The sequence below is a fragment of the Hyperolius riggenbachi genome, chromosome 2 (assembly GCF_040937935.1).
Source record: "Hyperolius riggenbachi isolate aHypRig1 chromosome 2, aHypRig1.pri, whole genome shotgun sequence".
NCBI classification, from domain to species: Eukaryota; Metazoa; Chordata; class Amphibia; order Anura; family Hyperoliidae; genus Hyperolius; species Hyperolius riggenbachi.
Genome location: NC_090647.1, coordinates 147,604,249 through 147,620,977, shown reverse-complemented (window position 1 = coordinate 147,620,977; position 16,729 = coordinate 147,604,249). Strand labels below are relative to the sequence as shown.

General features: G+C 62.2%; 63 non-coding genes and 18 pseudogenes across 63 annotated transcripts; all 81 read left to right on the top strand.

Moving 5' to 3' along the window:
- The first annotated feature begins 46 nt into the window (after nt 1–46).
- LOC137549795 (5S ribosomal RNA) lies at nt 47–165 on the top strand. Its single transcript, XR_011026855.1, has one exon. It is a non-coding gene; the product is annotated as a 5S ribosomal RNA (ribosomal RNA).
- An 83-nt stretch (nt 166–248) lies between these two features.
- Nucleotides 249–367, top strand: LOC137558648 (5S ribosomal RNA; annotated as a pseudogene).
- An 83-nt stretch (nt 368–450) lies between these two features.
- On the top strand, nt 451–569 carry LOC137548130 (5S ribosomal RNA). Its single transcript, XR_011026672.1, has one exon. It is a non-coding gene; the product is annotated as a 5S ribosomal RNA (ribosomal RNA).
- An 83-nt stretch (nt 570–652) lies between these two features.
- On the top strand, nt 653–771 carry LOC137555336 (5S ribosomal RNA). The gene has a single exon (XR_011028026.1). It is a non-coding gene; the product is annotated as a 5S ribosomal RNA (ribosomal RNA).
- An 83-nt stretch (nt 772–854) lies between these two features.
- On the top strand, nt 855–973 carry LOC137557681 (5S ribosomal RNA; annotated as a pseudogene).
- An 83-nt stretch (nt 974–1,056) lies between these two features.
- On the top strand, nt 1,057–1,175 carry LOC137557360 (5S ribosomal RNA; annotated as a pseudogene).
- Nucleotides 1,176–1,258: 83 nt separating this feature from the next.
- On the top strand, nt 1,259–1,377 carry LOC137559433 (5S ribosomal RNA; annotated as a pseudogene).
- Nucleotides 1,378–1,460: 83 nt separating this feature from the next.
- LOC137555335 (5S ribosomal RNA) lies at nt 1,461–1,579 on the top strand. Its single transcript, XR_011028025.1, has one exon. It is a non-coding gene; the product is annotated as a 5S ribosomal RNA (ribosomal RNA).
- Nucleotides 1,580–1,662: 83 nt separating this feature from the next.
- LOC137556811 (5S ribosomal RNA) lies at nt 1,663–1,781 on the top strand. Its single transcript, XR_011029449.1, has one exon. It is a non-coding gene; the product is annotated as a 5S ribosomal RNA (ribosomal RNA).
- An 83-nt stretch (nt 1,782–1,864) lies between these two features.
- On the top strand, nt 1,865–1,983 carry LOC137555334 (5S ribosomal RNA). Its single transcript, XR_011028024.1, has one exon. It is a non-coding gene; the product is annotated as a 5S ribosomal RNA (ribosomal RNA).
- Nucleotides 1,984–2,066: 83 nt separating this feature from the next.
- LOC137548118 (5S ribosomal RNA) lies at nt 2,067–2,185 on the top strand. Its single transcript, XR_011026670.1, has one exon. It is a non-coding gene; the product is annotated as a 5S ribosomal RNA (ribosomal RNA).
- Nucleotides 2,186–2,268: 83 nt separating this feature from the next.
- LOC137555333 (5S ribosomal RNA) lies at nt 2,269–2,387 on the top strand. Its single transcript, XR_011028023.1, has one exon. It is a non-coding gene; the product is annotated as a 5S ribosomal RNA (ribosomal RNA).
- Nucleotides 2,388–2,470: 83 nt separating this feature from the next.
- LOC137556851 (5S ribosomal RNA) lies at nt 2,471–2,589 on the top strand. The gene has a single exon (XR_011029489.1). It is a non-coding gene; the product is annotated as a 5S ribosomal RNA (ribosomal RNA).
- An 83-nt stretch (nt 2,590–2,672) lies between these two features.
- Nucleotides 2,673–2,791, top strand: LOC137555332 (5S ribosomal RNA). The gene has a single exon (XR_011028022.1). It is a non-coding gene; the product is annotated as a 5S ribosomal RNA (ribosomal RNA).
- An 83-nt stretch (nt 2,792–2,874) lies between these two features.
- On the top strand, nt 2,875–2,993 carry LOC137549677 (5S ribosomal RNA). The gene has a single exon (XR_011026843.1). It is a non-coding gene; the product is annotated as a 5S ribosomal RNA (ribosomal RNA).
- Nucleotides 2,994–3,076: 83 nt separating this feature from the next.
- LOC137555331 (5S ribosomal RNA) lies at nt 3,077–3,195 on the top strand. Its single transcript, XR_011028021.1, has one exon. It is a non-coding gene; the product is annotated as a 5S ribosomal RNA (ribosomal RNA).
- Nucleotides 3,196–3,278: 83 nt separating this feature from the next.
- On the top strand, nt 3,279–3,397 carry LOC137549635 (5S ribosomal RNA). Its single transcript, XR_011026837.1, has one exon. It is a non-coding gene; the product is annotated as a 5S ribosomal RNA (ribosomal RNA).
- Nucleotides 3,398–3,480: 83 nt separating this feature from the next.
- LOC137549559 (5S ribosomal RNA) lies at nt 3,481–3,599 on the top strand. The gene has a single exon (XR_011026829.1). It is a non-coding gene; the product is annotated as a 5S ribosomal RNA (ribosomal RNA).
- Nucleotides 3,600–3,682: 83 nt separating this feature from the next.
- Nucleotides 3,683–3,801, top strand: LOC137555329 (5S ribosomal RNA). The gene has a single exon (XR_011028019.1). It is a non-coding gene; the product is annotated as a 5S ribosomal RNA (ribosomal RNA).
- An 83-nt stretch (nt 3,802–3,884) lies between these two features.
- LOC137548106 (5S ribosomal RNA) lies at nt 3,885–4,003 on the top strand. Its single transcript, XR_011026668.1, has one exon. It is a non-coding gene; the product is annotated as a 5S ribosomal RNA (ribosomal RNA).
- Nucleotides 4,004–4,086: 83 nt separating this feature from the next.
- Nucleotides 4,087–4,205, top strand: LOC137548093 (5S ribosomal RNA). Its single transcript, XR_011026665.1, has one exon. It is a non-coding gene; the product is annotated as a 5S ribosomal RNA (ribosomal RNA).
- Nucleotides 4,206–4,288: 83 nt separating this feature from the next.
- Nucleotides 4,289–4,407, top strand: LOC137557189 (5S ribosomal RNA; annotated as a pseudogene).
- Nucleotides 4,408–4,490: 83 nt separating this feature from the next.
- On the top strand, nt 4,491–4,609 carry LOC137549997 (5S ribosomal RNA). Its single transcript, XR_011026874.1, has one exon. It is a non-coding gene; the product is annotated as a 5S ribosomal RNA (ribosomal RNA).
- An 83-nt stretch (nt 4,610–4,692) lies between these two features.
- LOC137548081 (5S ribosomal RNA) lies at nt 4,693–4,811 on the top strand. Its single transcript, XR_011026662.1, has one exon. It is a non-coding gene; the product is annotated as a 5S ribosomal RNA (ribosomal RNA).
- An 83-nt stretch (nt 4,812–4,894) lies between these two features.
- On the top strand, nt 4,895–5,013 carry LOC137555328 (5S ribosomal RNA). The gene has a single exon (XR_011028018.1). It is a non-coding gene; the product is annotated as a 5S ribosomal RNA (ribosomal RNA).
- An 83-nt stretch (nt 5,014–5,096) lies between these two features.
- On the top strand, nt 5,097–5,215 carry LOC137548069 (5S ribosomal RNA). The gene has a single exon (XR_011026661.1). It is a non-coding gene; the product is annotated as a 5S ribosomal RNA (ribosomal RNA).
- Nucleotides 5,216–5,298: 83 nt separating this feature from the next.
- LOC137555327 (5S ribosomal RNA) lies at nt 5,299–5,417 on the top strand. Its single transcript, XR_011028017.1, has one exon. It is a non-coding gene; the product is annotated as a 5S ribosomal RNA (ribosomal RNA).
- An 83-nt stretch (nt 5,418–5,500) lies between these two features.
- Nucleotides 5,501–5,619, top strand: LOC137548057 (5S ribosomal RNA). The gene has a single exon (XR_011026660.1). It is a non-coding gene; the product is annotated as a 5S ribosomal RNA (ribosomal RNA).
- An 83-nt stretch (nt 5,620–5,702) lies between these two features.
- LOC137558646 (5S ribosomal RNA) lies at nt 5,703–5,821 on the top strand (annotated as a pseudogene).
- An 83-nt stretch (nt 5,822–5,904) lies between these two features.
- On the top strand, nt 5,905–6,023 carry LOC137549626 (5S ribosomal RNA; annotated as a pseudogene).
- An 83-nt stretch (nt 6,024–6,106) lies between these two features.
- Nucleotides 6,107–6,225, top strand: LOC137555325 (5S ribosomal RNA). The gene has a single exon (XR_011028016.1). It is a non-coding gene; the product is annotated as a 5S ribosomal RNA (ribosomal RNA).
- Nucleotides 6,226–6,308: 83 nt separating this feature from the next.
- On the top strand, nt 6,309–6,427 carry LOC137548046 (5S ribosomal RNA). Its single transcript, XR_011026659.1, has one exon. It is a non-coding gene; the product is annotated as a 5S ribosomal RNA (ribosomal RNA).
- An 83-nt stretch (nt 6,428–6,510) lies between these two features.
- On the top strand, nt 6,511–6,629 carry LOC137550103 (5S ribosomal RNA). Its single transcript, XR_011026887.1, has one exon. It is a non-coding gene; the product is annotated as a 5S ribosomal RNA (ribosomal RNA).
- Nucleotides 6,630–6,712: 83 nt separating this feature from the next.
- Nucleotides 6,713–6,831, top strand: LOC137548033 (5S ribosomal RNA). The gene has a single exon (XR_011026657.1). It is a non-coding gene; the product is annotated as a 5S ribosomal RNA (ribosomal RNA).
- An 83-nt stretch (nt 6,832–6,914) lies between these two features.
- LOC137548022 (5S ribosomal RNA) lies at nt 6,915–7,033 on the top strand. The gene has a single exon (XR_011026656.1). It is a non-coding gene; the product is annotated as a 5S ribosomal RNA (ribosomal RNA).
- An 83-nt stretch (nt 7,034–7,116) lies between these two features.
- On the top strand, nt 7,117–7,235 carry LOC137548010 (5S ribosomal RNA). Its single transcript, XR_011026655.1, has one exon. It is a non-coding gene; the product is annotated as a 5S ribosomal RNA (ribosomal RNA).
- Nucleotides 7,236–7,318: 83 nt separating this feature from the next.
- LOC137547895 (5S ribosomal RNA) lies at nt 7,319–7,437 on the top strand (annotated as a pseudogene).
- Nucleotides 7,438–7,520: 83 nt separating this feature from the next.
- On the top strand, nt 7,521–7,639 carry LOC137547998 (5S ribosomal RNA). Its single transcript, XR_011026654.1, has one exon. It is a non-coding gene; the product is annotated as a 5S ribosomal RNA (ribosomal RNA).
- An 83-nt stretch (nt 7,640–7,722) lies between these two features.
- Nucleotides 7,723–7,841, top strand: LOC137558645 (5S ribosomal RNA; annotated as a pseudogene).
- An 83-nt stretch (nt 7,842–7,924) lies between these two features.
- Nucleotides 7,925–8,043, top strand: LOC137557359 (5S ribosomal RNA; annotated as a pseudogene).
- An 83-nt stretch (nt 8,044–8,126) lies between these two features.
- On the top strand, nt 8,127–8,245 carry LOC137557927 (5S ribosomal RNA; annotated as a pseudogene).
- Nucleotides 8,246–8,328: 83 nt separating this feature from the next.
- On the top strand, nt 8,329–8,447 carry LOC137555324 (5S ribosomal RNA). The gene has a single exon (XR_011028015.1). It is a non-coding gene; the product is annotated as a 5S ribosomal RNA (ribosomal RNA).
- Nucleotides 8,448–8,530: 83 nt separating this feature from the next.
- LOC137555323 (5S ribosomal RNA) lies at nt 8,531–8,649 on the top strand. The gene has a single exon (XR_011028014.1). It is a non-coding gene; the product is annotated as a 5S ribosomal RNA (ribosomal RNA).
- Nucleotides 8,650–8,924: 275 nt separating this feature from the next.
- Nucleotides 8,925–9,043, top strand: LOC137555322 (5S ribosomal RNA). Its single transcript, XR_011028013.1, has one exon. It is a non-coding gene; the product is annotated as a 5S ribosomal RNA (ribosomal RNA).
- An 83-nt stretch (nt 9,044–9,126) lies between these two features.
- LOC137547986 (5S ribosomal RNA) lies at nt 9,127–9,245 on the top strand. Its single transcript, XR_011026652.1, has one exon. It is a non-coding gene; the product is annotated as a 5S ribosomal RNA (ribosomal RNA).
- Nucleotides 9,246–9,328: 83 nt separating this feature from the next.
- On the top strand, nt 9,329–9,447 carry LOC137557712 (5S ribosomal RNA; annotated as a pseudogene).
- An 83-nt stretch (nt 9,448–9,530) lies between these two features.
- On the top strand, nt 9,531–9,649 carry LOC137547973 (5S ribosomal RNA). The gene has a single exon (XR_011026651.1). It is a non-coding gene; the product is annotated as a 5S ribosomal RNA (ribosomal RNA).
- Nucleotides 9,650–9,732: 83 nt separating this feature from the next.
- On the top strand, nt 9,733–9,851 carry LOC137555321 (5S ribosomal RNA). The gene has a single exon (XR_011028012.1). It is a non-coding gene; the product is annotated as a 5S ribosomal RNA (ribosomal RNA).
- An 83-nt stretch (nt 9,852–9,934) lies between these two features.
- LOC137547961 (5S ribosomal RNA) lies at nt 9,935–10,053 on the top strand. Its single transcript, XR_011026649.1, has one exon. It is a non-coding gene; the product is annotated as a 5S ribosomal RNA (ribosomal RNA).
- An 83-nt stretch (nt 10,054–10,136) lies between these two features.
- On the top strand, nt 10,137–10,255 carry LOC137555320 (5S ribosomal RNA). The gene has a single exon (XR_011028011.1). It is a non-coding gene; the product is annotated as a 5S ribosomal RNA (ribosomal RNA).
- Nucleotides 10,256–10,338: 83 nt separating this feature from the next.
- Nucleotides 10,339–10,457, top strand: LOC137555319 (5S ribosomal RNA). The gene has a single exon (XR_011028010.1). It is a non-coding gene; the product is annotated as a 5S ribosomal RNA (ribosomal RNA).
- Nucleotides 10,458–10,540: 83 nt separating this feature from the next.
- LOC137556921 (5S ribosomal RNA) lies at nt 10,541–10,659 on the top strand (annotated as a pseudogene).
- An 83-nt stretch (nt 10,660–10,742) lies between these two features.
- Nucleotides 10,743–10,861, top strand: LOC137558522 (5S ribosomal RNA; annotated as a pseudogene).
- An 83-nt stretch (nt 10,862–10,944) lies between these two features.
- Nucleotides 10,945–11,063, top strand: LOC137547949 (5S ribosomal RNA). Its single transcript, XR_011026647.1, has one exon. It is a non-coding gene; the product is annotated as a 5S ribosomal RNA (ribosomal RNA).
- An 83-nt stretch (nt 11,064–11,146) lies between these two features.
- Nucleotides 11,147–11,265, top strand: LOC137547686 (5S ribosomal RNA; annotated as a pseudogene).
- Nucleotides 11,266–11,348: 83 nt separating this feature from the next.
- Nucleotides 11,349–11,467, top strand: LOC137556742 (5S ribosomal RNA). The gene has a single exon (XR_011029381.1). It is a non-coding gene; the product is annotated as a 5S ribosomal RNA (ribosomal RNA).
- Nucleotides 11,468–11,550: 83 nt separating this feature from the next.
- Nucleotides 11,551–11,669, top strand: LOC137555317 (5S ribosomal RNA). Its single transcript, XR_011028008.1, has one exon. It is a non-coding gene; the product is annotated as a 5S ribosomal RNA (ribosomal RNA).
- Nucleotides 11,670–11,752: 83 nt separating this feature from the next.
- On the top strand, nt 11,753–11,871 carry LOC137556765 (5S ribosomal RNA). Its single transcript, XR_011029404.1, has one exon. It is a non-coding gene; the product is annotated as a 5S ribosomal RNA (ribosomal RNA).
- An 83-nt stretch (nt 11,872–11,954) lies between these two features.
- Nucleotides 11,955–12,073, top strand: LOC137558644 (5S ribosomal RNA; annotated as a pseudogene).
- An 83-nt stretch (nt 12,074–12,156) lies between these two features.
- Nucleotides 12,157–12,275, top strand: LOC137547938 (5S ribosomal RNA). Its single transcript, XR_011026646.1, has one exon. It is a non-coding gene; the product is annotated as a 5S ribosomal RNA (ribosomal RNA).
- Nucleotides 12,276–12,358: 83 nt separating this feature from the next.
- LOC137555316 (5S ribosomal RNA) lies at nt 12,359–12,477 on the top strand. Its single transcript, XR_011028007.1, has one exon. It is a non-coding gene; the product is annotated as a 5S ribosomal RNA (ribosomal RNA).
- A 275-nt stretch (nt 12,478–12,752) lies between these two features.
- Nucleotides 12,753–12,871, top strand: LOC137555315 (5S ribosomal RNA). Its single transcript, XR_011028006.1, has one exon. It is a non-coding gene; the product is annotated as a 5S ribosomal RNA (ribosomal RNA).
- Nucleotides 12,872–12,954: 83 nt separating this feature from the next.
- On the top strand, nt 12,955–13,073 carry LOC137547926 (5S ribosomal RNA). Its single transcript, XR_011026645.1, has one exon. It is a non-coding gene; the product is annotated as a 5S ribosomal RNA (ribosomal RNA).
- Nucleotides 13,074–13,156: 83 nt separating this feature from the next.
- On the top strand, nt 13,157–13,275 carry LOC137555314 (5S ribosomal RNA). Its single transcript, XR_011028005.1, has one exon. It is a non-coding gene; the product is annotated as a 5S ribosomal RNA (ribosomal RNA).
- An 83-nt stretch (nt 13,276–13,358) lies between these two features.
- On the top strand, nt 13,359–13,477 carry LOC137547913 (5S ribosomal RNA). The gene has a single exon (XR_011026643.1). It is a non-coding gene; the product is annotated as a 5S ribosomal RNA (ribosomal RNA).
- Nucleotides 13,478–13,560: 83 nt separating this feature from the next.
- Nucleotides 13,561–13,679, top strand: LOC137555313 (5S ribosomal RNA). Its single transcript, XR_011028004.1, has one exon. It is a non-coding gene; the product is annotated as a 5S ribosomal RNA (ribosomal RNA).
- An 83-nt stretch (nt 13,680–13,762) lies between these two features.
- Nucleotides 13,763–13,881, top strand: LOC137547901 (5S ribosomal RNA). Its single transcript, XR_011026642.1, has one exon. It is a non-coding gene; the product is annotated as a 5S ribosomal RNA (ribosomal RNA).
- An 83-nt stretch (nt 13,882–13,964) lies between these two features.
- LOC137555312 (5S ribosomal RNA) lies at nt 13,965–14,083 on the top strand. Its single transcript, XR_011028003.1, has one exon. It is a non-coding gene; the product is annotated as a 5S ribosomal RNA (ribosomal RNA).
- Nucleotides 14,084–14,166: 83 nt separating this feature from the next.
- On the top strand, nt 14,167–14,285 carry LOC137547890 (5S ribosomal RNA). The gene has a single exon (XR_011026641.1). It is a non-coding gene; the product is annotated as a 5S ribosomal RNA (ribosomal RNA).
- Nucleotides 14,286–14,368: 83 nt separating this feature from the next.
- On the top strand, nt 14,369–14,487 carry LOC137547785 (5S ribosomal RNA; annotated as a pseudogene).
- Nucleotides 14,488–14,570: 83 nt separating this feature from the next.
- Nucleotides 14,571–14,689, top strand: LOC137547879 (5S ribosomal RNA). The gene has a single exon (XR_011026640.1). It is a non-coding gene; the product is annotated as a 5S ribosomal RNA (ribosomal RNA).
- Nucleotides 14,690–14,772: 83 nt separating this feature from the next.
- Nucleotides 14,773–14,891, top strand: LOC137547866 (5S ribosomal RNA). The gene has a single exon (XR_011026638.1). It is a non-coding gene; the product is annotated as a 5S ribosomal RNA (ribosomal RNA).
- An 83-nt stretch (nt 14,892–14,974) lies between these two features.
- On the top strand, nt 14,975–15,093 carry LOC137555311 (5S ribosomal RNA). The gene has a single exon (XR_011028002.1). It is a non-coding gene; the product is annotated as a 5S ribosomal RNA (ribosomal RNA).
- Nucleotides 15,094–15,176: 83 nt separating this feature from the next.
- Nucleotides 15,177–15,295, top strand: LOC137555309 (5S ribosomal RNA). Its single transcript, XR_011028001.1, has one exon. It is a non-coding gene; the product is annotated as a 5S ribosomal RNA (ribosomal RNA).
- Nucleotides 15,296–15,378: 83 nt separating this feature from the next.
- On the top strand, nt 15,379–15,497 carry LOC137548988 (5S ribosomal RNA; annotated as a pseudogene).
- Nucleotides 15,498–15,580: 83 nt separating this feature from the next.
- Nucleotides 15,581–15,699, top strand: LOC137555308 (5S ribosomal RNA). The gene has a single exon (XR_011028000.1). It is a non-coding gene; the product is annotated as a 5S ribosomal RNA (ribosomal RNA).
- An 83-nt stretch (nt 15,700–15,782) lies between these two features.
- On the top strand, nt 15,783–15,901 carry LOC137547854 (5S ribosomal RNA). Its single transcript, XR_011026636.1, has one exon. It is a non-coding gene; the product is annotated as a 5S ribosomal RNA (ribosomal RNA).
- An 83-nt stretch (nt 15,902–15,984) lies between these two features.
- Nucleotides 15,985–16,103, top strand: LOC137547843 (5S ribosomal RNA). The gene has a single exon (XR_011026635.1). It is a non-coding gene; the product is annotated as a 5S ribosomal RNA (ribosomal RNA).
- An 83-nt stretch (nt 16,104–16,186) lies between these two features.
- Nucleotides 16,187–16,305, top strand: LOC137556735 (5S ribosomal RNA). Its single transcript, XR_011029374.1, has one exon. It is a non-coding gene; the product is annotated as a 5S ribosomal RNA (ribosomal RNA).
- Nucleotides 16,306–16,388: 83 nt separating this feature from the next.
- Nucleotides 16,389–16,507, top strand: LOC137555307 (5S ribosomal RNA). The gene has a single exon (XR_011027999.1). It is a non-coding gene; the product is annotated as a 5S ribosomal RNA (ribosomal RNA).
- An 83-nt stretch (nt 16,508–16,590) lies between these two features.
- LOC137556734 (5S ribosomal RNA) lies at nt 16,591–16,709 on the top strand. The gene has a single exon (XR_011029373.1). It is a non-coding gene; the product is annotated as a 5S ribosomal RNA (ribosomal RNA).
- The last annotated feature ends 20 nt before the right edge of the window (nt 16,710–16,729 follow it).

Here is a 16,729-nt window from a genome sequence, read left to right as displayed (position 1 = left end):
GTGGGAAGCCTCACCTTCAAGGCGCCGGAACGGCGCCTTGGAGGTTGCCTGCGGCCACACTAAGCCGAAAGCGCCCGCTCTCGTCAGATCGCGGAAGCTAAGCGGCTTCAGGCCTGGTTAGTAGCAGCATGGGAGACCGGCTGTGAACCCCAGGTGCTGCAGGCATTGTTTTGGGTTTGAGGCCCAATGGCTATGAGCACGCGTGGGAAGCCTCACCTTCAAGGCGCCGGAACGGCGCTCTGGAGGTTGCCTGCGGCCACACTAAGCCGAAAGCGCCCGCTCTCGTCAGATCGTGGAAGCTAAGCGGCTTCAGGCCTGGTTAGTAGCTGCATGGGAGACCGGCTGTGAACCCCAGGTGCTGCAGGCGTTGTTTTGGGTTTGAGGCCCAATGGCTATGAGCACGCGTGGGAAGCCTCACCTTCAAGGCGCCGGAACGGCGCCTTGGAGGTTGCCTGCGGCCACACTAAGCCGAAAGCGCCCGCTCTCGTCAGATCGCGGAAGCTAAGCGGCTTCAGGCCTGGTTAGTAGCTGCATGGGAGACCGGCTGTGAACCCCAGGTGCTGCAGGCATTGTTTTGGGTTTGAGGCCCAATGGCTATGAGCACGCGTGGGAAGCCTCACCTTCAAGGCGCCGGAACGGCGCCCTGGAGGTTGCCTGCGGCCACACTAAGCCGAAAGCGCCCGCTCTCGTCAGATCGCGGAAGCTAAGCGGCTTCAGGCCTGGTTAGTAGCTGCATGGGAGACCGGCTGTGAACCCCAGGTGCTGCAGGCGTTGTTTTGGGTTTGAGGCCCAATGGCTATGAGCACGCGTGGGAAGCCTCACCTTCAAGGCGCCGGAACGGCGCCTTGGAGGTTGCCTGCGGCCACACTAAGCCGAAAGCGCCCGCTCTCGTCAGATCGCGGAAGCTAAGCGGCTTCAGGCCTGGTTAGTAGCTGCATGGGAGACTGGCTGTGAACCCCAGGTGCTGCAGGCATTGTTTTGGGTTTGAGGCCCAATGGCTATGAGCACGCGTGGGAAGCCTCACCTTCAAGGCGCCGGAACGGCGCCCTGGAGGTTGCCTGCGGCCACACTAAGCCGAAAGCGCCCGCTCTCGTCAGATCGCGGAAGCTAAGCGGCTTCAGGCCTGGTTAGTAGCTGCATGGGAGACCGGCTGTGAACCCCAGGTGCTGCAGGTGTTGTTTTGGGTTTGAGGCCCAATGGCTATGAGCACGCGTGGGAAGCCTCACCTTCAAGGCGCCGGAACGGCGCCTTGGAGGTTGCCTGCGGCCACACTAAGCCGAAAGCGCCCGCTCTCGTCAGATCGCGGAAGCTAAGCGGCTTCCGGCCTGGTTAGTAGCTGCATGGGAGACCGGCTGTGAACCCCAGGTGCTGCAGGCGTTGTTTTGGGTTTGAGGCCCAATGGCTATGAGCACGCGTGGGAAGCCTCACCTTCAAGGCGCCGGAACGGCGCCTTGGAGGTTGCCTGCGGCCACACTAAGCCGAAAGCGCCCGCTCTCGTCAGATCGCGGAAGCTAAGCGGCTTCAGGCCTGGTTAGTAGCTGCATGGGAGACCGGCTGTGAACCCCAGGTGCTGCAGGCGTTGTTTTGGGTTTGAGGCCCAATGGCTATGAGCACGCGTGGGAAGCCTCACCTTCAAGGCGCCGGAACGGCGCATTGGAGGTTGCCTGCGGCCACACTAAGCCGAAAGCGCCCGCTCTCGTCAGATCGCGGAAGCTAAGCGGCTTCAGGCCTGGTTAGTAGCTGCATGGGAAACCGGCTGTGAACCCCAGGTGCTGCAGGCATTGTTTTGGGTTTGAGGCCCAATGGCTATGAGCACGCGTGGGAAGCCTCACCTTCAAGGCGCCGGAACGGCGCCCTGGAGGTTGCCTGCGGCCACACTAAGCCGAAAGCGCCCGCTCTCGTCAGATCGCGGAAGCTAAGCGGCTTCAGGCCTGGTTAGTAGCTGCATGGGAGACCGGCTGTGAACCCCAGGTGCTGCAGGCGTTGTTTTGGGTTTGAGGCCCAATGGCTATGAGCACGCGTGGGAAGCCTCACCTTCAAGGCGCCGGAACGGCGCCTTGGAGGTTGCCTGCGGCCACACTAAGCCGAAAGCGCCCGCTCTCGTCAGATCGCGGAAGCTAAGCGGCTTCAGGCCTGGTTAGTAGCTGCATGGGAGACCGGCTGTGAACCCCAGGTGCTGCAGGCATTGTTTTGGGTTTGAGGCCCAATGGCTATGAGCACGCGTGGGAAGCCTCACCTTCAAGGCGCCGGAACGGCGCCCTGGAGGTTGCCTGCGGCCACACTAAGCCGAAAGCGCCCGCTCTCGTCAGATCGCGGAAGCTAAGCGGCTTCAGGCCTGGTTAGTAGCTGCATGGGAGACCGGCTGTGAACCCCAGGTGCTGCAGGCGTTGTTTTGGGTTTGAGGCCCAATGGCTATGAGCACGCGTGGGAAGCCTCACCTTCAAGGCGCCGGAACGGCGCCTTGGAGGTTGCCTGCGGCCACACTAAGCCTAAAGCGCCCGCTCTCGTCAGATCGCGGAAGCTAAGCGGCTTCAGGCCTGGTTAGTAGCTGCATGGGAGACCGGCTGTGAACCCCAGGTGCTGCAGGCATTGTTTTGGGTTTGAGGCCCAATGGCTATGAGCACGCGTGGGAAGCCTCACCTTCAAGGCGCCGGAACGGCGCCCTGGAGGTTGCCTGCGGCCACACTAAGCCGAAAGCGCCCGCTCTCGTCAGATCGCGGAAGCTAAGCGGCTTCAGGCCTGGTTAGTAGCTGCATGGGAGACCGGCTGTGAACCCCAGGTGCTGCAGGCGTTGTTTTGGGTTTGAGGCCCAATGGCTATGAGCACGCGTGGGAAGCCTCACCTTCAAGGCGCCGGAACGGCACCTTGGAGGTTGCCTGCGGCCACACTAAGCCGAAAGCGCCCGCTCTCGTCAGATCGCGGAAGCTAAGCGGCTTCAGGCCTGGTTAGTAGCTGCATGGGAGACCGGCTGTGAACCCCAGGTGCCGCAGGCATTGTTTTGGGTTTGAGGCCCAATGGCTATGAGCACGCGTGGGAAGCCTCACCTTCAAGGCGCCGGAACGGCGCCCTGGAGGTTGCCTGCGGCCACACTAAGCCGAAAGCGCCCGCTCTCGTCAGATCGCGGAAGCTAAGCGGCTTCAGGCCTGGTTAGTAGCTGCATGGGAGACCGGCTGTGAACCCCAGGTGCTGCAGGCGTTGTTTTGGGTTTGAGGCCCAATGGCTATGAGCACGCGTGGGAAGCCTCACCTTCAAGGCGCCGGAACGGCGCCTTGGAGGTTGCCTGCGGCCACACTAAGCCGAAAGCGCCCGCTCTCGTCAGATCGCGGAAGCTAAGCGGCTTCAGGCCTGGTTAGTAGCTGCATGGGAGACCGGCTGTGAACCCCAGGTGCCGCAGGCGTTGTTTTGGGTTTGAGGCCCAATGGCTATGAGCACGCGTGGGAAGCCTCACCTTCAAGGCGCCGGAACGGCGCCTTGGAGGTTGCCTGCGGCCACACTAAGCCGAAAGCGCCCGCTCTCGTCAGATCGCGGAAGCTAAGCGGCTTCAGGCCTGGTTAGTAGCTGCATGGGAGACCGGCTGTGAACCCCAGGTGCCGCAGGCATTGTTTTGGGTTTGAGGCCCAATGGCTATGAGCACGCGTGGGAAGCCTCACCTTCAAGGCGCCGGAACGGCGCCCTGGAGGTTGCCTGCGGCCACACTAAGCCGAAAGCGCCCGCTCTCGTCAGATCGCGGAAGCTAAGCGGCTTCAGGCCTGGTTAGTAGCTGCATGGGAGACCGGCTGTGAACCCCAGGTGCTGCAGGCGTTGTTTTGGGTTTGAGGCCCAATGGCTATGAGCACCCGTGGGAAGCCTCACCTTCAAGGCGCCGGAACGGCGCCTTGGAGGTTGCCTGCGGCCACACTAAGCCGAAAGCGCCCGCTCTCGTCAGATCGCGGAAGCTAAGCGGCTTCAGGCCTGGTTAGTAGCTGCATGGGAGACCGGCTGTGAACCCCAGGTGCTGCAGGCATTGTTTTGGGTTTGAGGCCCAATGGCTATGAGCACGCGTGGGAAGCCTCACCTTCAAGGCGCCGGAACGGCGCCTTGGAGGTTGCCTGCGGCCACACTAAGCCGAAAGCGCCCGCTCTCGTCAGATCGCGGAAGCTAAGCGGCTTCAGGCCTGGTTAGTAGCTGCATGGGAGACCGGCTGTGAACCCCAGGTGCTGCAGGCATTGTTTTGGGTTTGAGGCCCAATGGCTATGAGCACGCGTGGGAAGCCTCACCTTCAAGGCGCCGGAACGGCGCCTTGGAGGTTGCCTGCGGCCACACTAAGCCGAAAGCGCCCGCTCTCGTCAGATCGCGGAAGCTAAGCGGTTTCAGGCCTGGTTAGTAGCTGCATGGGAGACCGGCTGTGAACCCCAGGTGCTGCAGGCGTTGTTTTGGGTTTGAGGCCCAATGGCTATGAGCACGCGTGGGAAGCCTCACCTTCAAGGCGCCGGAACGGCGCCTTGGAGGTTGCCTGCGGCCACACTAAGCCGAAAGCGCCCGCTCTCGTCAGATCGCGGAAGCTAAGCGGCTTCAGGCCTGGTTAGTAGCTGCATGGGAGACCAGCTGTGAACCCCAGGTGCTGCAGGCGTTGTTTTGGGTTTGAGGCCCAATGGCTATGAGCACGCGTGGGAAGCCTCACCTTCAAGGCGCCGGAACGGCGCCTTGGAGGTTGCCTGCGGCCACACTAAGCCGAAAGCGCCCGCTCTCGTCAGATCGCGGAAGCTAAGCGGCTTCAGGCCTGGTTAGTAGCTGCATGGGAGACCGGCTGTGAACCCCAGGTGCTGCAGGCATTGTTTTGGGTTTGAGGCCCAATGGCTATGAGCACGCGTGGGAAGCCTCACCTTCAAGGCGCCGGAACGGCGCCCTGGAGGTTGCCTGCGGCCACACTAAGCCGAAAGCGCCCGCTCTCGTCAGATCGCGGAAGCTAAGCGGCTTCAGGCCTGGTTAGTAGCTGCATGGGAGACCGGCTGTGAACCCCAGGTGCTGCAGGCGTTGTTTTGGGTTTGAGGCCCAATGGCTATGAGCACGCGTGGGAAGCCTCACCTTCAAGGCGCCGGAACGGCGCCTTGGAGGTTGCCTGCGGCCACACTAAGCCGAAAGCGCCCGCTCTCGTCAGATCGCGGAAGCTAAGCGGCTTCAGGCCTGGTTAGTAGCTGCATGGGAGACCGGCTGTGAACCCCAGGTGCTGCAGGCATTGTTTTGGGTTTGAGGCCCAATGGCTATGAGCACGCGTGGGAAGCCTCACCTTCAAGGCGCCGGAACGGCGCCCTGGAGGTTGCCTGCGGCCACACTAAGCCGAAAGCGCCCGCTCTCGTCAGATCGCGGAAGCTAAGCGGCTTCAGGCCTGGTTAGTAGCTGCATGGGAGACCGGCTGTGAACCCCAGGTGCTGCAGGCGTTGTTTTGGGTTTGAGGCCCAATGGCTATGAGCACGCGTGGGAAGCCTCACCTTCAAGGCGCCGGAACGGCGCCTTGGAGGTTGCCTGCGGCCACACTAAGCCGAAAGCGCCCGCTCTCGTCAGATCGCGGAAGCTAAGCGGCTTCAGGCCTGGTTAGTAGCTGCATGGGAGACCGGCTGTGAACCCCAGGTGCTGCAGGCATTGTTTTGGGTTTGAGGCCCAATGGCTATGAGCACGCGTGGGAAGCCTCACCTTCAAGGCGCCGGAACGGCGCCCTGGAGGTTGCCTGCGGCCACACTAAGCCGAAAGCGCCCGCTCTCGTCAGATCGTGGAAGCTAAGCGGCTTCAGGCCTGGTTAGTAGCTGCATGGGAGACCGGCTGTGAACCCCAGGTGCTGCAGGCGTTGTTTTGGGTTTGAGGCCCAATGGCTATGAGCACGCGTGGGAAGCCTCACCTTCAAGGCGCCGGAACGGCGCCTTGGAGGTTGCCTGCGGCCACACTAAGCCGAAAGCGCCCGCTCTCGTCAAATCGTGGAAGCTAAGCGGCTTCAGGCCTGGTTAGTAGCTGCATGGGAGACCGGCTGTGAACCCCAGGTGCTGCAGGCATTGTTTTGGGTTTGAGGCCCAATGGCTATGAGCACGCGTGGGAAGCCTCACCTTCAAGGCGCCGGAACGGCGCCCTGGAGGTTGCCTGCGGCCACACTAAGCCGAAAGCGCCCGCTCTCGTCAGATCGCGGAAGCTAAGCGGCTTCAGGCCTGGTTAGTAGCTGCATGGGAGACCGGCTGTGAACCCCAGGTGCTGCAGGCGTTGTTTTGGGTTTAAGGCCCAATGGCTATGAGCACGCGTGGGAAGCCTCACCTTCAAGGCGCCGGAACGGCGCCTTGGAGGTTGCCTGCGGCCACACTAAGCCGAAAGCGCCCGCTCTCGTCAGATCGCGGAAGCTAAGCGGCTTCAGGCCTGGTTAGTAGCTGCATGGGAGACCGGCTGTGAACCCCAGGTGCTGCAGGCATTGTTTTGGGTTTGAGGCCCAATGGCTATGAGCACGCGTGGGAAGCCTCACCTTCAAGGCGCCGGAACGGCGCCCTGGAGGTTGCCTGCGGCCACACTAAGCCGAAAGCGCCCGCTCTCGTCAGATCGCGGAAGCTAAGCGGCTTCAGGCCTGGTTAGTAGCGGCATGGGAGACCGGCTGTGAACCCCAGGTGCTGCAGGCGTTGTTTTGGGTTTGAGGCCCAATGGCTATGAGCACGCGTGGGAAGCCTCACCTTCAAGGCGCCGGAACGGCGCCTTGGAGGTTGCCTGCGGCCACACTAAGCCGAAAGCGCCCGCTCTCGTCAGATCGCGGAAGCTAAGCGGCTTCAGGCCTGGTTAGTAGCTGCATGGGAGACCGGCTGTGAACCCCAGGTGCTGCAGGCATTGTTTTGGGTTTGAGGCCCAATGGCTATGAGCACGCGTGGGAAGCCTCACCTTCAAGGCGCCGGAACGGCGCCTTGGAGGTTGCCTGCGGCCACACTAAGCCGAAAGCGCCCGCTCTCGTCAGATCGCGGAAGCTAAGCGGCTTCAGGCCTGGTTAGTAGCTGCATGGGAGACCGGCTGTGAACCCCAGGTGCTGCAGGCATTGTTTTGGGTTTGAGGCCCAATGGCTATGAGCACGCGTGGGAAGCCTCACCTTCAAGGCGCCGGAACGGCGCCTTGGAGGTTGCCTGCGGCCACACTAAGCCGAAAGCGCCCGCTCTCGTCAGATCGCGGAAGCTAAGCGGCTTCAGGCCTGGTTAGTAGCTGCATGGGAGACCGGCTGTGAACCCCAGGTGCTGCAGGCATTGTTTTGGGTTTGAGGCCCAATGGCTATGAGCACGCGTGGGAAGCCTCACCTTCAAGGCGCCGGAACGGCACCCTGGAGGTTGCCTGCGGCCACACTAAGCCGAAAGCGCCCGCTCTCGTCAGATCGCGGAAGCTATGCGGCTTCAGGCCTGGTTAGTAGCTGCATGGGAGACCGGCTGTGAACCCCAGGTGCTGCAGGCGTTGTTTTGGGTTTGAGGCCCAATGGCTATGAGCACGCGTGGGAAGCCTCACCTTCAAGGCGCCGGAACGGCGCCTTGGAGGTTGCCTGCGGCCACACTAAGCCGAAAGCGCCCGCTCTCGTCAGATCGCGGAAGCTAAGCGGCTTCAGGCCTGGTTAGTAGCTGCATGGGAGACCGGCTGTGAACCCCAGGTGCTGCAGGCATTGTTTTGGGTTTGAGGCCCAATGGCTATGAGCACGCGTGGGAAGCCTCACCTTCAAGGCGCCGGAACGGCGCCCTGGAGGTTGCCTGCGGCCACACTAAGCCGAAAGCGCCCGCTCTCGTCAGATCGTGGAAGCTAAGCGGCTTCAGGCCTGGTTAGTAGCTGCATGGGAGACCGGCTGTGAACCCCAGGTGCTGCAGGCGTTGTTTTGGGTTTGAGGCCCAATGGCTATGAGCACGCGTGGGAAACCTCACCTTCAAGGCGCCGGAACGGCGCTTTGGAGGTTGCCTGCGGCCACACTAAGCCGAAAGCGCCCGCTCTCGTCAGATCGCGGAAGCTAAGCGGCTTCAGGCCTGGTTAGTAGCTGCATGGGAGACCGGCTGTGAACCCCAGGTGCTGCAGGTGTTGTTTTGGGTTTGAGGCCCAATGGCTATGAGCACGCGTGGGAAGCCTCACCTTCAAGGCGCCGGAACGGCGCCTTGGAGGTTGCCTGCGGCCACACTAAGCCGAAAGCGCCCGCTCTCGTCAGATCGTGGAAGCTAAGCGGCTTCAGGCCTGGTTAGTAGCTGCATGGGAGACCGGCTGTGAACCCCAGGTGCTGCAGGCATTGTTTTGGGTTTGAGGCCCAATGGCTATGAGCACGCGTGGGAAGCCTCACCTTCAAGGCGCCGGAACGGCGCCCTGGAGGTTGCCTGCGGCCACACTAAGCCGAAAGCGCCCGCTCTCGTCAGATCGCGGAAGCTAAGCGGCTTCAGGCCTGGTTAGTAGCTGCATGGGAGACCGGCTGTGAACCCCAGGTGCTGCAGGCGTTGTTTTGGGTTTGAGGCCCAATGGCTATGAGCACGCGTGGGAAGCCTCACCTTCAAGGCGCCGGAACGGCGCCCTGGAGGTTGCCTGCGGCCACACTAAGCCGAAAGCGCCCGCTCTCGTCAGATCGCGGAAGCTAAGCGGCTTCAGGCCTGGTTAGTAGCTGCATGGGAGACCGGCTGTGAACCCCAGGTGCTGCAGGCGTTGTTTTGGGTTTGAGGCCCAATGGCTATGAGCACGCGTGGGAAGCCTCACCTTCAAGGCGCCGGAACGGCGCCCTGGAGGTTGCCTGCGGCCACACTAAGCCGAAAGCGTCAGATCGCGGAAGCTAAGCGGCTTCAGGCCTGGTTAGTAGCTGCATGGGAGACCGGCTGTGAACCCCAGGTGCTGCAGGCATTGTTTTGGGTTTGAGGCCCAATGGCTATGAGCACGCGTGGGAAGCCTCACCTTCAAGGCGCCGGAACGGCGCCCTGGAGGTTGCCTGCGGCCACACTAAGCCGAAAGCGCCCGCTCTCGTCAGATCGCGGAAGCTAAGCGGCTTCAGGCCTGGTTAGTAGCTGCATGGGAGACCGGCTGTGAACCCCAGGTGCTGCAGGCGTTGTTTTGGGTTTGAGGCCCAATGGCTATGAGCACGCGTGGGAAGCCTCACCTTCAAGGCGCCGGAACGGCGCCTTGGAGGTTGCCTGCGGCCACACTAAGCCGAAAGCGCCCGCTCTCGTCAGATCGCGGAAGCTAAGCGGCTTCAGGCCTGGTTAGTAGCTGCATGGGAGACCGGCTGTGAACCCCAGGTGCTGCAGGCATTGTTTTGGGTTTGAGGCCCAATGGCTATGAGCACGCGTGGGAAGCCTCACCTTCAAGGCGCCGGAACGGCGCCGTGGAGGTTGCCTGCGGCCACACTAAGCCGAAAGCGCCCGCTCTCGTCAGATCGCGGAAGGTAAGCGGCTTCAGGCCTGGTTAGTAGCTGCATGGGAGACCGGCTGTGAACCCCAGGTGCTGCAGGCGTTGTTTTGGGTTTGAGGCCCAATGGCTATGAGCACGCGTGGGAAGCCTCACCTTCAAGGCGCCGGAACGGCGCCTTGGAGGTTGCCTGCGGCCACACTAAGCCGAAAGCGCCCGCTCTCGTCAGATCGCGGAAGCTAAGCGGCTTCAGGCCTGGTTAGTAGCTGCATGGGAGACCGGCTGTGAACCCCAGGTGCTGCAGGCATTGTTTTGGGTTTGAGGCCCAATGGCTATGAGCACGCGTGGGAAGCCTCACCTTCAAGGCGCCGGAACGGCGCCCTGGAGGTTGCCTGCGGCCACACTAAGCCGAAAGCGCCCGCTCTCGTCAGATCGCGGAAGCTAAGCGGCTTCAGGCCTGGTTAGTAGCTGCATGGGAGACCGGCTGTGAACCCCAGGTGCTGCAGGCGTTGTTTTGGGTTTGAGGCCCAATGGCTATGAGCACGCGTGGGAAGCCTCACCTTCAAGGCGCCGGAACGGCGCCTTGGAGGTTGCCTGCGGCCACACTAAGCCGAAAGCGCCCGCTCTCGTCAGATCGCGGAAGCTAAGCGGCTTCAGGCCTGGTTAGTAGCTGCATGGGAGACCGGCTGTGAACCCCAGGTGCTGCAGGCATTGTTTTGGGTTTGAGGCCCAATGGCTATGAGCACGCGTGGGAAGCCTCACCTTCAAGGCGCCGGAACGGCGCCCTGGAGGTTGCCTGCGGCCACACTAAGCCGAAAGCGCCCGCTCTCGTCAGATCGCGGAAGCTAAGCGGCTTCAGGCCTGGTTAGTAGCTGCATGGGAGACCGGCTGTGAACCCCAGGTGCTGCAGGCGTTGTTTTGGGTTTGAGGCCCAATGGCTATGAGCACGCGTGGGAAGCCTCACCTTCAAGGCGCCGGAACGGCGCCTTGGAGGTTGCCTGCGGCCACACTAAGCCGAAAGCGCCCGCTCTCGTCAGATCGCGGAAGCTAAGCGGCTTCAGGCCTGGTTAGTAGCTGCATGGGAGACCGGCTGTGAACCCCAGGTGCTGCAGGCGTTGTTTTGGGTTTAAGGCCCAATGGCTATGAGCACGCGTGGGAAGCCTCACCTTCAAGGCGCCGGAACGGCGCCTTGGAGGTTGCCTGTGGCCACACTAAGCCGAAAGCGCCCGCTCTCGTCAGATCGCGGAAGCTAAGCGGCTTGAGGCCTGGTTAGTAGCTGCATGGGAGACCGGCTGTGAACCCCAGGTGCTGCAGGCATTGTTTTGGGTTTGAGGCCCAATGGCTATGAGCACGCGTGGGAAGCCTCACCTTCAAGGCGCCGGAACGGCGCCCTGGAGGTTGCCTGCGGCCACACTAAGCCGAAAGCGCCCGCTCTCGTCAGATTGCGGAAGCTAAGCGGCTTCAGGCCTGGTTAGTAGCGGCATGGGAGACCGGCTGTGAACCCCAGGTGCTGCAGGCGTTGTTTTGGGTTTGAGGCCCAATGGCTATGAGCACGCGTGGGAAGCCTCACCTTCAAGGCGCCGGAACGGCGCCTTGGAGGTTGCCTGCGGCCACACTAAGCCGAAAGCGCCCGCTCTCGTCAGATCGCGGAAGCTAAGCGGCTTCAGGCCTGGTTAGTAGCTGCATGGGAGACCGGCTGTGAACCCCAGGTGCTGCAGGCATTGTTTTGGGTTTGAGGCCCAATGGCTATGAGCACGCGTGGGAAGCCTCACCTTCAAGGCGCCGGAACGGCGCCCTGGAGGTTGCCTGCGGCCACACTAAGCCGAAAGCGCCCGCTCTCGTCAGATCGCGAAAGCTAAGCGGCTTCAGGCCTGGTTAGTAGCTGCATGGGAGACCGGCTGTGAACCTCAGGTGCTGCAGGCGTTGTTTTGGGTTTGAGGCCCAATGGCTATGAGCACGCGTGGGAAGCCTCACCTTCAAGGCGCCGGAACGGCGCCTTGGAGGTTGCCTGCGGCCACACTAAGCCGAAAGCGCCCGCTCTCGTCAGATCGCGGAAGCTAAGCGGCTTCAGGCCTGGTTAGTAACTGCATGGGAGACCGGCTGTGAACCCCAGGTGCTGCAGGCATTGTTTTGGGTTTGAGGCCCAATGGCTATGAGCACGCGTGGGAAGCCTCACCTTCAAGGCGCCGGAACGGCACCCTGGAGGTTGCCTGCGGCCACACTAAGCCGAAAGCGCCCGCTCTCGTCAGATCGCGGAAGCTAAGCGGCTTCAGGCCTGGTTAGTAGCTGCATGGGAGACCGGCTGTGAACCCCAGGTGCTGCAGGCGTTGTTTTGGGTTTGAGGCCCAATGGCTATGAGCACGCGTGGGAAGCCTCACCTTCAAGGCGCCGGAACGGCGCCTTGGAGGTTGCCTGCGGCCACACTAAGCTGAAAGCGCCCGCTCTCGTCAGATCGCGGAAGCTAAGCGGCTTCAGGCCTGGTTAGTAGCTGCATGGGAGACCGGCTGTGAACCCCAGGTGCTGCAGGCATTGTTTTGGGTTTGAGGCCCAATGGCTATGAGCACGCGTGGGAAGCCTCACCTTCAAGGCGCCGGAACGGCGCCCTGGAGGTTGCCTGCGGCCACACTAAGCCGAAAGCGCCCGCTCTCGTCAGATCGTGGAAGCTAAGCGGCTTCAGGCCTGGTTAGTAGCTGCATGGGAGACCGGCTGTGAACCCCAGGTGCTGCAGGCGTTGTTTTGGGTTTGAGGCCCAATGGCTATGAGCACGCGTGGGAAGCCTCACCTTCAAGGCGCCGGAACGGCGCCTTGGAGGTTGCCTGCGGCCACACTAAGCCGAAAGCGCCCGCTCTCGTCAGATCGCGGAAGCTAAGCGGCTTCAGGCCTGGTTAGTAGCTGCATGGGAGACCGGCTGTGAACCCCAGGTGCTGCAGGCATTGTTTTGGGTTTGAGGCCCAATGGCTATGAGCACGCGTGGGAAGCCTCACCTTCAAGGCGCCGGAACGGCGCCCTGGAGGTTGCCTGCGGCCACACTAAGCCGAAAGCGCCCGCTCTCGTCAGATCGCGGAAGCTAAGCGGCTTCAGGCCTGGTTAGTAGCTGCATGGGAGACCGGCTGTGAACCCCAGGTGCTGCAGGCGTTGTTTTGGGTTTGAGGCCCAATGGCTATGAGCACGCGTGGGAAGCCTCACCTTCAAGGCGCCGGAACGGCGCCCTGGAGGTTGCCTGCGGCCACACTAAGCCGAAAGCGTCAGATTGCGGAAGCTAAGCGGCTTCAGGCCTGGTTAGTAGCTGCATGGGAGACCGGCTGTGAACCCCAGGTGCTGCAGGCATTGTTTTGGGTTTGAGGCCCAATGGCTATGAGCACGCGTGGGAAGCCTCACCTTCAAGGCGCCGGAACGGCGCCCTGGAGGTTGCCTGCGGCCACACTAAGCCGAAAGCGCCCGCTCTCGTCAGATCGCGGAAGCTAAGCGGCTTCAGGCCTGGTTAGTAGCTGCATGGGAGACCGGCTGTGAACCCCAGGTGCTGCAGGCGTTGTTTTGGGTTTGAGGCCCAATGGCTATGAGCACGCGTGGGAAGCCTCACCTTCAAGGCGCCGGAACGGCGCCTTGGAGGTTGCCTGCGGCCACACTAAGCCGAAAGCGCCCGCTCTCGTCAGATCGCGGAAGCTAAGCGGCTTCAGGCCTGGTTAGTAGCTGCATGGGAGACCGGCTGTGAACCCCAGGTGCTGCAGGCATTGTTTTGGGTTTGAGGCCCAATGGCTATGAGCACGCGTGGGAAGCCTCACCTTCAAGGCGCCGGAACGGCGCCCTGGAGGTTGCCTGCGGCCACACTAAGCCGAAAGCGCCCGCTCTCGTCAGATCGCGGAAGCTAAGCGGCTTCAGGCCTGGTTAGTAGCTGCATGGGAGACCGGCTGTGAACCCCAGGTGCTGCAGGCGTTGTTTTGGGTTTGAGGCCCAATGGCTATGAGCACGCGTGGGAAGCCTCACCTTCAAGGCGCCGGAACGGCGCCTTGGAGGTTGCCTGCGGCCACACTAAGCCGAAAGCGCCCGCTCTCGTCAGATCGCGGAAGCTAAGCGGCTTCAGGCCTGGTTAGTAGCTGCATGGGAGACCGGCTGTGAACCCCAGGTGCTGCAGGCATTGTTTTGGGTTTGAGGCCCAATGGCTATGAGCACGCGTGGGAAGCCTCACCTTCAAGGCGCCGGAACGGCGCCCTGGAGGTTGCCTGCGGCCACACTAAGCCGAAAGCGCCCGCTCTCGTCAGATCGCGGAAGCTAAGCGGCTTCAGGCCTGGTTAGTAGCTGCATGGGAGACCGGCTGTGAACCCCAGGTGCTGCAGGCGTTGTTTTGGGTTTGAGGCCCAATGGCTATGAGCACGCGTGGGAAGCCTCACCTTCAAGGCGCCGGAACGGCGCCTTGGAGGTTGCCTGCGGCCACACTAAGCCGAAAGCGCCCGCTCTCGTCAGATCGCGGAAGCTAAGCGGCTTCAGGCCTGGTTAGTAGCTGCATGGGAGACCGGCTGTGAACCCCAGGTGCTGCAGGCATTGTTTTGGGTTTGAGGCCCAATGGCTATGAGCACGCGTGGGAAGCCTCACCTTCAAGGCGCCGGAACGGCGCCCTGGAGGTTGCCTGCGGCCACACTAAGCCGAAAGCGCCCGCTCTCGTCAGATCGCGGAAGCTAAGCGGCTTCAGGCCTGGTTAGTAGCTGCATGGGAGACCGGCTGTGAACCCCAGGTGCTGCAGGCGTTGTTTTGGGTTTGAGGCCCAATGGCTATGAGCACGCGTGGGAAGCCTCACCTTCAAGGCGCCGGAACGGCGCCTTGGAGGTTGCCTGCGGCCACACTAAGCCGAAAGCGCCCGCTCTCGTCAGATCGCGGAAGCTAAGCGGCTTCAGGCCTGGTTAGTAGCTGCATGGGAGACCGGCTGTGAACCCCAGGTGCTGCAGGCATTGTTTTGGGTTTGAGGCCCAATGGCTATGAACACGCGTGGGGAGCCTCACCTTCAAGGCGCCGGAACGGCGCCCTGGAGGTTGCCTGCCGCCACACTAAGCCGAAAGCGCCCGCTCTCGTCAGATCGCGGAAGCTAAGCGGCTTCAGGCCTGGTTAGTAGCTGCATGGGAGACCGGCTGTGAACCCCAGGTGCTGCAGGCGTTGTTTTGGGTTTGAGGCCCAATGGCTATGAGCACGCGTGGGAAGCCTCACCTTCAAGGCGCCGGAACGGCGCCTTGGAGGTTGCCTGCGGCCACACTAAGCCGAAAGCGCCCGCTCTCGTCAGATCGCGGAAGCTAAGCGGCTTCAGGCCTGGTTAGTAGCTGCATGGGAGACCGGCTGTGAACCCCAGGTGCTGCAGGCATTGTTTTGGGTTTGAGGCCCAATGGCTATGAGCACGCGTGGGAAGCCTCACCTTCAAGGCGCCGGAACGGCGCCCTGGAGGTTGCCTGCGGCCACACTAAGCCGAAAGCGCCCGCTCTCGTCAGATCGCGGAAGCTAAGCGGCTTCAGGCCTGGTTAGTAGCTGCATGGGAGACCGGCTGTGAACCCCAGGTGCTGCAGGCATTGTTTTGGGTTTGAGGCCCAATGGCTATGAGCACGCGTGGGAAGCCTCACCTTCAAGGCGCCGGAACGGCGCCCTGGAGGTTGCCTGCGGCCACACTAAGCCGAAAGCGCCCGCTCTCGTCAGATCGCGGAAGCTAAGCGGCTTCAGGCCTGGTTAGTAGCTGCATGGGAGACCGGCTGTGAACCCCAGGTGCTGCAGGCGTTGTTTTGGGTTTGAGGCCCAATGGCTATGAGCACGCGTGGGAAGCCTCACCTTCAAGGCGCCGGAACGGCGCCTTGGAGGTTGCCTGCGGCCACACTAAGCCGAAAGCGCCCGCTCTCGTCAGATCGCGGAAGCTAAGCGGCTTCAGGCCTGGTTAGTAGCTGCATGGGAGACCGGCTGTGAACCCCAGGTGCTGCAGGCGTTGTTTTGGGTTTGAGGACCAATGGCTATGAGCACGCGTGGGAAGCCTCACCTTCAAGGCGCCGGAACGGCGCCTTGGAGGTTGCCTGCGGCCTCACTAAGCCGAAAGCGCCCGCTCTCGTCAGATCGCAGAAGCTAAGCGGCTTCAGGCCTGGTTAGTAGCTGCATGGGAGACCGGCTGTGAACCCCAGGTGCTGCAGGCATTGTTTTGGGTTTGAGGCCCAATGGCTATGAGCACGCGTGGGAAGCCTCACCTTCAAGGCGCCGGAACGGCGCACTGGAGGTTGCCTGCGGCCACACTAAGCCGAAAGCGCCCGCTCTCGTCAGATCGCGGAAGCTAAGCGGCTTCAGGCCTGGTTAGTAGCTGCATGGGAGACCGGCTGTGAACCCCAGGTGCTGCAGGCGTTGTTTTGGGTTTGAGGCCCAATGGCTATGAGCACGCGTGGGAAGCCTCACCTTCAAGGCGCCGGAACGGCGCCTTGGAGGTTGCCTGCGGCCACACTAAGCCGAAAGCGCCCGCTCTCGTCAGATCGCGGAAGCTAAGCGGCTTCAGGCCTGGTTAGTAGCTGCATGGGAGACCGGCTGTGAACCCCAGGTGCTGCAGGCATTGTTTTGGGTTTGAGGCCCAATGGCTATGAGCACGCGTGGGAAGCCTCACCTTCAAGGCGCCGGAACGGCGCCCTGGAGGTTGCCTGCGGCCACACTAAGCCGAAAGCGCCCGCTCTCGTCAGATCGCGGAAGCTAAGCGGCTTCAGGCCTGGTTAGTAGCTGCATGGGAGACCGGCTGTGAACCCCAGGTGCTGCAGGCATTGTTTTGGGTTTGAGGCCCAATGGCTATGAGCACGCGTGGGAAGCCTCACCTTCAAGGCGCCGGAACGGCGCCCTGGAGGTTGCCTGCGGCCACACTAAGCCGAAAGCGCCCGCTCTCGTCAGAGCGCGGAAGCTAAGCGGCTTCAGGCCTGGTTAGTAGCTGCATGGGAGACCGGCTGTGAACCCCAGGTGCTGCAGGCATTGTTTTGGGTTTGAGGCCCAATGGCTATGAGCACGCGTGGGAAGCCTCACCTTCAAGGCGCCGGAACGGCGCCCTGGAGGTTGCCTGCGGCCACACTAAGCCGAAAGCGCCCGCTCTCGTCAGATCGCGGAAGCTAAGCGGCTTCAGGCCTGGTTAGTAGCTGCATGGGAGACCGGCTGTGAACCCCAGGTGCTGCAGGCGTTGTTTTGGGTTTGAGGCCCAATGGCTATGAGCACGCGTGGGAAGCCTCACCTTCAAGGCGCCGGAACGGCGCCTTGGAGGTTGCCTGCGGCCACACTAAGCCGAAAGCGCCCGCTCTCGTCAGAGCGCGGAAGCTAAGCGGCTTCAGGCCTGGTTAGTAGCTGCATGGGAGACCGGCTGTGAACCCCAGGTGCTGCAGGCATTGTTTTGGGTTTGAGGCCC